The sequence below is a fragment of the Enhydra lutris genome, unplaced genomic scaffold (genome assembly GCF_002288905.1).
Source record: "Enhydra lutris kenyoni isolate GAN:26980312 unplaced genomic scaffold, ASM228890v2 scaffoldscaffold1, whole genome shotgun sequence".
In the NCBI taxonomy this organism is placed as follows: Eukaryota; Metazoa; Chordata; class Mammalia; order Carnivora; family Mustelidae; genus Enhydra; species Enhydra lutris.
The window spans coordinates 24933156-24947427 of NW_019154085.1; the positions used below are offsets into that span (position 1 = coordinate 24933156).

The following is a 14272-nucleotide window of genomic DNA, read 5'->3' on the forward strand; positions in this document are numbered from 1 at the left end:
CAAATCATTTCAACTGGAGGTTTTATTTTGCATTATAGGGCCATTAAAATTTTGGTTATAGTAGACTAGCTTAATGTTTAAGAACATGAGTTCTAGAGCCAAATCCCAATTCTGAATTCTGAATCCTAGTTCTTCTACTTACTAGCTGGATTAATAGCTGCATGACCATAAGCAAGGTACTTAATCAACCTGTGCCTCAGTTTCTTCTTTTATAAAATGAAGATTATAATAGTACCTTCCTCATAGGTTTTGGTAAGGAAGAAATAACTGACAGCAACATTTCCTAGAACATAGTAAATGTTCAGTAAGTCAACACTAATTACTTTGTTTTTATAGCTATGGGATGATGTTTTCTATCTCTTGAACCTAATTGCTCCTTTTATCATTTGGTTTCCATTCTCTTTTCTGGCTGCTATAATACCTACAGAGATATTTCTTTTTCTAAATTCTATGACAAAATTTTAAATCCCATCAACTAAAAGGACCTTTCCCTAACTAAAGTCCAGACTCAAAATAGATCTCTTCTAAAGTGCCTCTACATTTCTGAATATAGTACTCTGTACCCACTATTCTAACTTAGGTTTTTGATATTTCACATGCCTGATAGCCTGGGGACATACCTCAAACCTTAGGTAAGACCAAAGAGCAGAAACTTCCAGGCTAATGATAGAGAAACCTACAGCAACCTATAAAAAATAGGGATTTTTGTGCCTCATACTCCCACCACTACTGTCTCCTGAGCCATAAAATTATAGTAGACAAAGCTATGATTTATTTGAAAATTTGAAGAGCTGCTTAAATAATCTGAGAAAACTGCACAAACAGTATAACCTCATGAAATAAGCTGTGGGAGATGGCTCTGCTCTTCTCTCTTTCTCTTTAACACATTGAAAAGTTTATTATGCTTCATATAAATGGCTGACTTTGCAGCTAACCTACAATAGTAGTAAATTCTTACTCTTGGTTTTAGGTATTGCTACCAATATGGTTAATACCCACAATATGTTAGTTATTGGTACTAATGCCCAAGGAAATGAGGTCTTGGCTTTGCTTAGAAATGTTAGCACTTTCACCTTGTATTCTTCATTAAGCGCATGTATTAATTTTTAATATGATAACCACAAAGAAATTCTTAAAAAATTTGTTTGTCACCTGATCTTTACCGACCATACTCTTGCACTTGGCCTCCTTGTCAAGAAAAATAGAGAGTTTAAAGTTTGCGATAAATACCAGATGTTGAACAGATCACCATCTGAAATCAATACTCATGCCTACAGTTTTCTTGACCTGTTGATCAGCTTGAGCAAGTATGATTTTTATCAGTTGAAACCCCAGGATAGGGGTAGAAGGCAAGGAAGAGAGAAGCGGAAGGGTCATATCTCTAGTCAATATCAGAAAAAAATTTTAACTATGCATGAAAGATTATATTTTCAAATCCACATGACAATTTTGAAAATTTGGTAATATGATTTGGGCTGCATAGGGTACTATCTCTGTTTTAATATATCCTAAAAAACGTTTTCTCGGACCTAATTAGAACATTATATAAACATGTTTGAATAGAAATGAACATATACATGTGACCCTAAAAAATACCTCCTAAGCATTACAGATAATTAGAAAAAGGAAGAATTATTCAATAAATGATTTGGGGATATTTGTCTATCCCTCTATGGCAGCAGTGATCATGGTGATAGTAGTGATGAATTCCTACCTTATGCCATTCACCAAAAGAATTACAAATGGAGTAAAGACCTAAATGTAATAGTCCTGAGAGATTTAGAAGAAAATAAAGGTGAATACTCATATTGTCTCAGGTTGGTTATTCTCAAACAAAACAAAACATATATATATGGTAAACATTTAAAAAGTAACAGATATACCCACATACAGTTAAAACAAACATATTTCAAATGATATTAAAAAAAAACAAGGAAAAGTGAAAGACACTCAGAAAAAGTACTTATTTGTATCATATAGTAGGAAAAGTGACAATCCTTAATGTATAAAGAGGTGAAAGTTCCTAATGTATAAAAACCCTTTAGGAATCAGTGAGAAAGAAAAACATAGTAGAAAAAATGGGGCAGTAGACAAATGGGTTACAGAAAGGGACACAAATGAACTGTGTATATACAAACTTCAACTTTAGTATTAAAAATTTAAGTCCTATGGACACCCAGTTGGCTTGGTTAGTGAAGCATGTGACTGTTGATCTCAGGGTTGGGAGTTCAAGCCTGATGTTAGGTGTAGAGTCTACTTCTAAGAAAAAGTTAAGTCCCAATGAAATTGTAAAAGTTTTTAAAAACGAATGACACTCTGCTCCTGAAAAAAAAAAATTAACACTTTTGTTCACTACTGCTAAGTATTTTAAGATAATATTTCATTGGTGGGTGGAAACCAGTATATATCAAAAGCCTTGTAAGTACATATTTCCTTTACACAGGAATTCTATTCTTAGCATTTTTTTTCCAAAGGCAATAATTAAGCATAATGTAAGGTTTTATGGAGGATGGCAATTATTTGTAATAAGGGAGCAAGAGAAAGAACCACAATTTGGAATTTGTACATGTGTGTGTGTATACACACATAGATATGTTATTACAGTCGTATTTAAACACTATAGGACTGTTTAAAATCATATTGATATAGTATGTTTGACAACAAAGCAAAGATGTCATAATATACTTAAGTGGTGAACAAAGGTAATATGTGTTGTGTCATATCAATCTTAAAGTTGATAATGACTATATGGATAGTACTGCAAGAAATTTGTTTTATTTAATTCTTTGATTCTCGTGCATACACATATTTCATTTTTCCCAGTTACCATGTAATAGCTTTAATTGGGAAAAAATTTTTTTCAACAAAGAGGAAATAAATCTTTATTAGAATTTATTAGCCTGTATCATTTTGGCTGTATATAAAAATCACCAGGGAGAATTTAAAAAAATTCTGATGCACAGAATTGTCAAATCACTATGTTGTACAACTGATACTAATATTGTATTTCAAGTAAGTAAACTATAAAATGTACAGAAGAGTAATAATGAAAGTAAAACCCACCTGAAATGTCTTCATCTAGAAATATCTATTCTTGAGCTGAAATGTCTTCATCCAGAAATATCTATTCTTGAGCATTCCTTCCAGATCTTTTTTGTGTATATACAGATGTATATGAAGTCTATAGATTTTTCCATAGATGAGATCAAATTTAAAAAAAAAATTCTGAGACATGTCCTGATTTGCTGAATAAAAGTATGCTTTTTTATTTGTTTGGTTGGTTGGTTTTTATTTAGCTATTGATGGTTTCAACATGGTTCTAAGGTGATTCTTAAATTGGCAGGCCAGCATCAGTCCACAAAAATGACATTGGATTAAAATAATACTAAATTCTCAGGATATTGTGAGAATCAAACAAAATAATGTGAGTAAGTGTTCAAAGGATAATAGATGACTAATTCAGGCATGGCATATTTCCTAGTAAACTTAACTTCCATGAAGTTCACTTCTTTTGAAAAGATGAGTGGACACCGTATTGTAGTAATTATGTCCCTCTAGCACTACTCCACTCCCTTCTTGTGGTAGCAGACCCCAGCTACATGATCATAGTGAAGGCCTATGATCAAGGCTTGGCAAGCCAAGGTCTCCTACCTCCCCAGTAGTCCTATGAGTGATCCAGGCTTTGGTCAGTCATGACAGAGGATTTTTCTGACTGTGGCCAGCAAATTGTAAATAAGTCTCCTCCATCTCAGATTTCTCTGTCCAAAGAATGGCACAGTTACTCGCCTGACATGATCACCGTAAAAAACTCCTTAATACTCCTTGCTCAATCCATCAGCAAGCCCTATTGGCTTTTCCTTTCTGGAACATCCCAGATCTGCCCACTCCTCCTGGCCTCCCAAATTTCCACTCTAGTTTTGGGCTACTGTGTCACTTGGTCTTCTGTTCCATTCTTGTCTTGTTAAAAGCCATTGTCTTCAGAGCCAAATATATTTTCAAATCATAAATCAAATCACGGGATTCCTCAGTTCATAGTTATCCAATGAAATTCTATTAAATTTGTTTTTTTAATATCAATTTAAGGTTTTTTAATATTTTTTATTATGTTCAATTAGGCAACATTGAGAACAAAATCCACACTTCTGTGGTCTGACAAACCTATAACATGGTTTGTCCCTTGCTTACCTCTCCAAAGTCATCCACCTAACTGTCTTGGGTCTAACATTCTTGCTCTTCCTTAAACATGGCATGCTTTCCCTGACTTTGCTGTCACTCTTTCCTCAGTCACTCTGATCATCATCCAGACCTACCAATAACATCCTCCCTTATTTCTTTCAATGTTTTTCTCAAATATTCCCTCGGAGGAAATTTCTTTAACTGCTCTGTGAATATAGCTCTTCCTTCTCATGCATGACACCTATCCATCTCTGTGCCTTATTGGCTCACAGAACTTAGCATTCCCTCATAGTTTCAGGTTCATTGTCTCACTTTCATTAAAGTGGAAGTTCCACAAAGGCAGGGAACTTCTCTGTTTTGTTTATTGCTATTGTGCCCAGGGCCTGGACATCCATTGGATTAGATCTCTGTTTCATGGAGAAAGTCAGGCTTCAGAAGGACAGACTGATGCCACCAAGAGAAGGAGAAGCAGAGGGAGAGAACTGGTGAAGATTTAGTTTCCAGAACCATCTAAGCTAACTCTACTCTTCCCTTTTTCATCCATTGGTTAGGTGAATCAAAAACATCCTTTTTTCCTCTTTAGTTAATTTGCATATGATTTCTGTCACTTGAGACTGAAAGATCCCTCACTAATAGCTAATTAAAGATTCAGTTTCAGGATTCAAGGCATTTTTGGAGGAAATATGTAAAACACCATAACTCTGTGCCCAGAACACTGTAATGAAGAACTCAATATAGCACAAACTTTTCACCTCCCAAGTCAGTTTCTGGATGCACAATGGGCCACCATTATTGACTAGTCAAGGACCTTTCTCTCCTCCATTGAGTATTTTGTTCTTTGTATAATTGTGTATTCCCTTCATCTGTTAGCTGAACTACTCAGCCTTGGCTGCCTCTTATCCTTCTTAACCTTTCCCTTCCCTTCCAGATTTGCAGATCATTTCAGAGTTGTGAAGGAAATTCTAATCAAAATTGATTTCACTTGGGTTCTATCTCCCACATACTAAGCAAATAATACATAAACCATATTCTTTAATCCCTTTATCCCTATCCAGTTTTAAAGCAAACTGGTATCCACCTATCTACACCCTTGATTTTGCCTGATTTTGTTTATATAAATGTTCACATAGAGCTGCCACTCATTCCTGCATTCCAAGCAAAGATGATGATTTTGCAGTACTCCTGATACCTGAGCACAATGAAAATACTCCTGTAGAATGGAATACAGTCTACACAAGCAGGATAGGTGCCAAAATCCAGCATCAAACTCAAGGAAGCAAGTACATGTCTATGGCTGATTCCTCATCTATAGAACTATTATTGACATTTTGGGCCAATATTCAATACATAAGAGCTGTTCTGTGCATTATATCATGTTTAGGAGCATCTCTGACCTCTATCCACTACACAGCAGTAAAACTACTTTTGTGAAAACCAAAAATATCTAGATTTTAACAACGTCCCCTAATGTGTGTATATGTGTGTGTTGGGGAAAGAATTGTGCTCAGCCAAGAATGACTTGTGTACAGAGAAAGAACTTGTCTTGCAATTCAAAAAAATTAGTCCCATCCATTTAATATACTATTATCCCTTAAAAATAGGCAGTAAGATATCCTGAATAGGTGAGGGTCCCAGTTCTTTAGAGAATTCAATCAGTTTTCACAGTCCTAGACTTTATAACCCAATATGGATCTATCAGTAATGAAACTAGTAGCTTAATTTGTTCTTTTTAAAGGTTTGAATTTTTAAACGGGGCCTATTCTCTTCAGAGCCCCATTACTTTCATAGTTAAGGTTAAAACTCTTTTACTTACAATACCTTTTGTGATAGAGCTCAGGCTTGCTTCTCAAACCTAAGTCCCTCCTATTCCTTTGCATATGTCTTGTGCCCCACCATATCATTTTTTTTTTTAAATTCTATGAGGAAAGGATATGCTTTCCAATATCTCCACTTTATTCACACATGCTGTTCCCACTGCCTGAAATACCCTTCCCAGTTTTCAATATTTTCTCTAAGATGTTAATTCCTATAACACTGAAAAACTTTCCTCCACTCTTGTTCTTCCCTAACACTCTCCCTTCCAGGTTAATAGGCTTCTCTTTCTGATTCCCTGAGCCTTAGAGGTTATTCTGTCTTGTAAATATCAGTTTGTTTGTTTGTTTTTAAACTCATCTCTCATGAAGTACTTGAAGGTTTACAAGGATTTGTAAATTCTCATTTACAAGTATATTTAATTTAGAATTAGGAAAGAAATTAAAATAAATGACTAGAACTTTAAAGATTCATGCTCCTTTTCTTCTAAGTTCTGTTTAGTCAATTTTTCAGAAATGCTTACCTGGAAATACTTTCTAATAGCAATCTGACTTTCCCTTCCATCTAGAACACTCTATGACTATCACCATCTCACAAATTTCTTTGTAACTAAGGGGTCCCAAAGCTTAAGATTCAGGGCTTTTATGGTAAATCTACCTTTTTAAAATGTATCTCTGTGCCTCAATGACCAGTGCAATGTTTAAACCATAGAAAAAATTAAATACATCGTAATGATAACAATGTTGAATTTTGCTTAAAGATTAAGAAATCTTACCTTTTATGTGTTCTAGAAAAAGACTTACTTCAGAGGAACCACCCTTCCAATGAGACTTTGCTAAGACTCATGGATACCCCCACCTTGTAAAACAAGGCCAGACAGACTTACCAATTTTCATTTTTTGCCTCAGAAATGCCTAGCTGAACCTTTTGTCTCCACTGATAGAACAAAATGCTTGCAACCAAACTTTGGTTAAGCTTTTGTCCTTATTCTAGGGCCCTGAACTTTGACTCACTTTTAGCCCAAGTCAACATTCAGCCCCTCCTAAATACAGACTGGACTCAGAGTGAAAGATCCTATGACCTACTATTCTCTCATGCCATCTTTCAACCCACTTGCCCACTCTGGTTCTTTCTAGTGTTGTACTTCTCTCTGTAAAACAAAATCCCTTTTTGTCTGACTCTCGAGATGCTCGCAGTTCTTACAGTTACCAAGGTCTCCCTTTCCCCAGACTTGGAAGAAATCCCTTTCTCTATACTTTTGAATATCTCTCTTTACTAAGTCCAGGTTTGTTTTTTTAATTTGACAATAGATTTCCTGGGGCAGGGAGTGGAGGGGGAAGCAAAAAGAAAGAAAAGAAAAAGAATGAATGAAGTGGACTCCTAGCAAAATAGTCACCTTCCTTTGTCTTTATAATGCTGATACTCTCCTCCTGATCTCATGTGCGCTCTGGTGTTTGATACTGTCCACCTGCCACAATCTACTTTTCTGTCAGTCATAACTAAAAACTTAATTTGTGAATGGATAAAGAAGATGTGGCATAGATATAGATATATCTATATCTATGCCACATCTATTTCTCAGAACAGCAATTCTGATATATATATATATATATATATATATATATATCTCCATCAAAAAATGAAATCTTGCCATTTGCAACTACATGGATGGAACTAGAGGGTATTATGCTAAGCAAAATAAGTCAATCAGAGAAAGACAATTATCATATGATTTCACTGATACGAGGAATTTGAGAAACAAGACAGAGGATCATAGGGGAATGGAGGGAAGAATGAAACAAGGTGAAACCAGAGACAGACAAACCAGAAGAGACTCTTAAGCTCAGGAAACAAACTGAGGGTTGCCGGAGCGAAGAGGGGTGGGAAGGATGGAGTGACTGGGTAATAGACATTGGGAGGGTATGTGCTATGGTGAGTGCTGTGAATTGTGTAAGACTGAGGAATTATAGACCTGTACCCCTGAAACAAATAATACATTTTATGTTAATAAAAATCAATTAATTGATTATATATTAATTAATTAATTAATTAAAAACTTAATTTGTCAATATTATCAAACTGTTCTGATGTCTGATTTCCTTTTGGTTTAAATCTCACCTCCCACATGACTCAGTCTAGATCCTAATCCTTTCAGACTTTTTCCTGGATTAGTGCCAAAAAAAAAGTTGAGGAGACAGTTGGTTAGGCATCAGGCTCTCGATCTCAGCTCAGGTCTGGATCTCATGATCTTGAGTTAGAGCCCCACACTGGGCTCCACACTAGGCCTGGAGCCTCTTTAAAAAAAAGAAAAAAAAATGAGAAGACAAGTTAGTTTTGGAAGGCCTAATAGGTTTCAATAACAAAAAGTTAGAGTAAGGCCATTCTGGATGCAAACAACTATATGTAAAGTCTTGGATTTAGGAATTGGAAATTCATGCCTGAGTACAATATAATTCTTAATTTTAGTTTAACTTGGTAGAGTTAATGAAAGAGGGCTGGAGATAGTCATAATAGCCTTAATTGTTAGATAAGAACAAATGAACTTGATATAAAAAAGCAAAAGAGTAAAATATTTTATCCTGATGGGGACATGATAAAAGTGGTTAGGATATTAAGTTAAATGGAGGTAGGAAGAAATTGGAAAGCAGGAGAGGGGGTAAAAAAAGCAGACAAAAGGAAATAATACAGCCAAGAGGTGATCAGGATTCTGATTTACAGGTTTCTGTGAGAAAGAAGCATGTTAGGAATAGATATTGATTGGGATGAAGAGTATGAGCTCTGTGTTTTATGTGTAAAATTTCCAATATTGGCAAAATGCACAAACAGCACTATCCTATAGTGAATGAAAAAGTGTTGAAAGTATAATTTTGGAGACATTTGAGCTCTATCAATCAAAACTTTTGAATTTGTCTCATGATGCTCAAAAAGAAATTCCAGAGTACAATACACCTTTGCAGTACAAATGTTTTCCCCAAATTTGGGGTAAAATGTACTTTTTTCTCTTTCATAAAATGTATTAATTGAATTCTCAACTGATTATATAATTTCATGTTGGTTGTAGAATGCAAACAGGCATATTTAACACAAAATATTTTGAACATTTAAGTAGTTAACATTTGAGAAAACTTAACATTAAGTACAGTTTTGAACTTATTCTTTCATTGGTTAAAATTATTGTGTTAAAGAGATATGGATAATAAAATTCTGCATAGGTACCTTACATTCATACAGGATATAGAAAAATGTGATTAAGATAATGTTAAATTATAGGGTCATTTTTACAATCATTATTTTATAAATTAACAAATCAAACTTCATCAGACATTGAAATCCATTATTTCAGATAAGGAACAATGATTTATAAGAGCCAAGTGACAGATTTAATACAACTGCACATTTTAATAAAAGTGTTACAAAGTTTTAGTTATTAAAAATTCAAAAAGGTTAACATTTTAGATATAAAAAGAGCAAGGCACCAATCGATTTAATGGGAGATAAAGGGTAAAGCATGCAATGCTCAGGCTTTAAAAATCCAATTATTCCTATTACTGTGCATACATTAAGCAGTCATATTTTAGTGCTGTCCCATGCCTCACTTGTCTTGCTGCCTCTTATCAAACCTCCTGTTTGCATTTTAATTGACTTGAGGAAAAGCAAAGGGAAAAAGAAAAAGAAGTTGTAAAATTGAAGAAAGTGCTTTGCATATTTGAAAGCATATAAGTGACCCTCTCTATATTATGTCAATGCTTTAACCACCATTATGCTCCAAAAGTCAAAGCCCTATCAGTCTACCTGTTTTTAAATTGCCACTTCCAAACCTAAATACCTTTTTTGAAAGTTTATGTCACCACTCTTAAGAGTGCTTAATATATACAAGAACCTATTAGACTTACTTGAATAAATTCCCACTAGGCTATACATACTTTCCACTGGGTAAAATAATAGACACAAAATTATTCCATTATGTTTCACAGTTTGTATAAACTTCAGTTTTCTCTTCTGAAAATGGAGATGGCAAGAGTGACTTTATAAGACAGCTATGAAAATAAAAGAAATGTTAATGTCTGAGCCTGCCCAATGAAGTATTCTCTGTGGGCTCACTGAAAATTGATTCTTGGTGTTTTGGCATGATTCCTAAAATGGTTTTGAAGCTGTTTCTGGGGCAGTGGTTCTCCAACTTCTTGGTCTTAAGACCCTTTATACCCTAAAAATGATTGAGAATCCCAAAGACCTTTTTCTTACTTAGATTGTATCTTTTAATCCTTACTATATTTTAACTTCAAGTTAAATGTATGTATAATTTTAAAAATACATACTTACTAATTTAAAATAGCTATAAAAAACTAATTACATCCTAACATGAACATTTTACAAAAATCTGTCTTTTTCAAAGCAAACAAAAGGAAAAGATTGGTGTTGTCTTACATTTTTCAAACCTCTATAAGAGCTCTAGATTCTAATAACTGTTTCTGCAATCGATCTTTTGTGATACTTTGTTTTGGTTGAAGCAGAGAGAGAAAATCAGGACTCACACAGATCTATGGCTTAGAAAAGGAAGACTTCAAGGTATCCTTGAAAAGTGCTTGGGGGACTCCCAAAGTCTTGAAACCACGCTTGGAGAATTGCTTTTCTGAGGAATAGAAGCAAAGGGGAGGAGAGGAGATGGTTTCCAGCTTTGGCTTCACGTCAAATCTGGGGAAAATGGATAGGGAAGTGTTGGAGACCTGGAGACCTACCTTCAGCCTTCACGCTCACTTTAACCTCCTTGTCTGTGTACTACCCTGATATATTCCATGTGCACTTTGGTCCTGCAAAGATGATCAGAACTGTAGTCTGCTTTCATTTGACAAAACCTGGGAAGAGAGGACAAGAGCTGCTTGTGTAATAACACATTCATGCTGTGGAGGTTTTACTGTATTACATTTTGTGTTGGAATGTGCTTTGATTAATTATTGAATACTGTAGCTCCCTGATGTATGCAGATTTAAATTTGCTGTTTCACAAGTGGTCCTAAGGTTGCATCGCATGTAATATTTGTAACATTTTGAGGCATAAGTTTAGAACAGGTCTCCAGCCCAGTATGAAAGGGTGAGTGAGTCAGGTGACAAGTGGGTTTAGCCAGTCCCCAACATCTCTACCCAATTGGACTTACTGATGGTCACTCTTCTTAGGAATACTTCTAGAATAATTAAATCACTGTTAAAAGTCTTGGGATTTGGGAAAGTATGACTGTTTTGTGAAAAATGGCCTTGTGGATTTAAAAAGCTATGACCAGTCTTGGTAATGGAAACAAAGAAGTGAAGCTATTGATCTGAAGTATGGTGCCTGTGAACAATAACTCTAGATTTTACTTTGGTCTAATATTTGTGAAATAATTAAGAATATGAATATATCACTTGAAGTTAAGCTTTATTGCATTTTATGAGGAAAATTAGATATAATTGTTGTATTCACAAATTTGGGCATTTGAAAATGAGATCCACTATATTAAATCAATATTTAAATTCAATGTTAGAATAATCAACATTGTTTTTATTCTCAATTTGGTATAGTTTTGAAACCTTTTGTTAAAATCTAATCTTTAGGAAAAGCTGAAAAATATTAATTATTTTATTATATAGTATTTATAAAAACTTTATATTATATAGTATTTATAAAACTTTATAAAACTTTATAAGATAAAAACAACTTATCAAATAGGGATATTGACAGTTTTTAAATATGCATAAAATACATATATTTTTTTTTCTGTTTTTGTGAAATTTTCTGTACTGTCTGTGACTTAAGATAATCTCTGAAGGACATTATTTGAAAGGGTTAGAACAGGGGCACCTTGGTGGCTCAATAGGTTAAGGGTCTGCCTTTGACTCAGGTTATGGTGCCAGGGTCCTGGGATTGAGTCCCACATCTGGGCTCCCTGCTCAGAGGGGAGCCTGCTTCTCACTCTCCGTCTGCCACTCCCCCTGCTTGTGCGAGTTCTCCCTCTCTCTCTGTCAAATAAATAGAATTTTTAAATAAATAAATAAATAAAATGGTTTAGAGCAATTACTTGGGATACATAAAGTGCTATGTAAGCTTTTCCTATTTTCGTAATTTTTTACAAATACCAATTATACACATACACAAGAGACAACAAGAAAAAACAAGATAATTTATTGAGTGCGTGCTCTGTGCCAGCTACTATTCTAGGCATTGGGGATAGAGTGCCTAAAATAGAACTGATTGGTGTACATTACAAGGCACAGAATTTTATTCCACAAAAATCTTCAAATTCTTTGAAAAAAATATTGTTCATTTCCCTCTGGGTGTTTAGTATAACTTACATGAATTCTCTATCAATGAAATAAATTATTCCATGTGGCAAGCTTGCAGATGATTATTTCTATTCAAAATAGTAGGCCAACTATTCCTTTAGTTGCCATTAACTGATGATGGAAGCTTAAAGATATTTATTACCTTAGTAATAAATTTAATGGGCATAACAAAGGTAATTTAGAAAAAACAATTAGTAAGTTTACCCTCTAGAAAAACATTATATTAACTGATACTCATTGCTGATAGATTATTTTATAAAGAAATTTTATACATATTGATGGAAACAACATCAATATTGACTTTAGGAGAATACAAAATTTATAATAAGATGTTTAAAAATAGAAGACTGTGGTGTGCCTGGGTGGCTCAGTCTTTAAGTGTCTGCCTTTGGCTCAGGTTGTAATCCCAGGATCCTGGAATCGAGTCCTACATCAGGCTCTCTCCTCAGCAAGGAGCCTGCTTCTCCCTCTCCCACTCCCCCTGCTTGTGCTCTCTCTGTCTCACACTTTCTCTCTCTCTCTATCAAATAAACAAATAAAATCTTTTAAAAAATAGAAGACTGTAATAGGATTTCATATCAAATTCAGTTTAACTTCTTTCTGAGGTAATTATAAAGACTATTTTTTTTGTAATTTTTTAAAAAGTTTTTATTTTGATTTCACTTAGAACATACTATGTTATATTAGTTTCAGGTGTACAATATAGTAATTCAACACTTCCATACATTACCCTGTGCTCATCAGCTATTAAACCCATCCTCCCACCCACCTCCCTTTGGTATCCATCCTTATGTTCTCTATAATTGTCTGTTTCTTGATTTCTCTCTCTCTCTCTTATTTTTTTCCCTTTGTTTCTTTGGTTTCTAAAATTGCAAATATGAGTGAAATCATATGGTATTTGTCTTTGGGTGACTGACTTCTTTCACTTAGTATTATATTCTCTAGCTTCATCCATATTATTGCAAAATGACAAGATTTCATTCTTTTTTTATTGATGAATAATAATCTTTTGTGTGTGTGTATATATATGTATATATATACATATATATGTATATATATACTGATATATGGATCTGTGGAAACAGGGGCTGCCTCCATATCTTAGCTCTTGTAAATAATGCTGCCATAAACACGGGGGTGTGTGTATCCCTTTGAATTAGTGTTCTTGTATTCTTTGGATAAATACCCCATAGTGAAATTGCTGAATCAGAAGGTAGTTCTGTATTTAACTTTTTTAGAAACATCCATATTGTTTTCTAGAGTGTCTGTGGCAGTTTTCGTTTCCACCAACAGTGTACAAGTATTCTTTTTTCTACACATCCTTGCCAGATCATGTTGTATCTTGTGTTGTTGATTTTAACCACTCTAACAAATGTGAAATGAGATCTCTTTGAAGTTTTGATTTTCATTTCCCTGATGATAAGAAATGATCATCTTTTCATGTGTCTGCTGGCCATCTGGATGTCTTCTTTGGAGAAATGTTTGTTCATGTCTTCTGCCCACTTTTTAATTGGGTTCTTTGTTTTTTGGGGTGTTGGGCTTTATAAGTTCCCTGTATACTTGATATAGTAACCCTTTATCAGATGTGTCATTTGCAAATATCTCCTCCCATCCCATAAGTTGCCTTTTAGTTTTTTCTTTTGTTTTGTTTCTGTTTTTGTTTTTGTTTTGCTGTGCATAGCTTTTTATTTTGATGTTGTCCCAATAGTTTTTATTTCCGTGGCCTCAGGAAATGTATGTAGAAAGAAGTCACCACTGCCTGTGTTCTCTTTTAAGAATTTTATCGTTTCAGGTCTCACATTTAGGTCTTTAATCCACTTTGGATTTTTCCTTGTGTATGAATGAAACCGGACCACTTTCTTACGCCAAACACAAAAATAAATTCAAGTTTAGCTTAAACTTATTATCAGCAACTATCTAAACTTTATCTAAAAGGCTTACACATTTTAGAAATCCTTAAGCCCTTGATC

The 14272-nt window shown here is 34.3% G+C and overlaps 1 protein-coding gene across 1 annotated transcript in view; it reads left to right on the forward strand.

Moving 5' to 3' along the window:
* LOC111143396 (sperm associated antigen 16) overlaps positions 1 to 14272 on the forward strand; it is a 1010144-nt gene that overhangs the window by 800747 nt on the left and 195125 nt on the right. The window lies entirely within an intron of this gene.